The following is a 736-nucleotide window of genomic DNA, read 5'->3' on the forward strand; positions in this document are numbered from 1 at the left end:
TGATTACAGTACTGTTATTAGGTGATTACAGTACTGTTATTAGTTCTATGATTACAGTACTGGCACATTATTGTTATTTCTGCTGTGTGTTTATCATTAAAGTGGACCAGCGGGCGCTAGCCTCTATTCCTGATCCCGTATCCGTGTGATTGATGGTCAATAGCTGTCACCTAATCAACCCTGTTGTTACCGACCTGGGGCTCTGTCACCTCTACCTCACCTCTACCTAACCGACCTGGGGCTCTGACACCTCTACCTAACCAACCCTGTTGTTACCGACCTGGGGCTCTGTCACCTCTACCTCACCTCTACCTAACCGACCTGGGGCTCTGTCACCTCTACCTCACCTCTACCTAACCGACCTGGGGCTCTGTCACCTCTACCTCACCTCTACCTAACCGACCCTGAATTAACATGAACTCTGACATTGCAACAAAATAAACATATCCAGAGCTACTTATTCTGCGAGAGAAAAATCCTACAATTATTCATATTAGAATCTAAGAGCACATTATGTAATCCAACATCTGGTATGGTAAATCACATAGAGAAATTCATTTCAGCAGATACATTAATATCCAGATTTATTGTAAAAATATATATATTTTTTTAAATCTGCATTTAGCAGTAGTGAATTAGCGATAGTAATTTCGTTAGCCTTCAAGGTATATTATCAAAAACGCTTAAACTCATTGGATAGACAAGATCCGACATACACAGAGTACAAAACATTAGG

This window comes from Salvelinus sp. IW2-2015, unplaced genomic scaffold, assembly GCF_002910315.2.
Source record: "Salvelinus sp. IW2-2015 unplaced genomic scaffold, ASM291031v2 Un_scaffold6047, whole genome shotgun sequence".
Lineage (NCBI taxonomy): Eukaryota > Metazoa > Chordata > Actinopteri > Salmoniformes > Salmonidae > Salvelinus > Salvelinus sp. IW2-2015.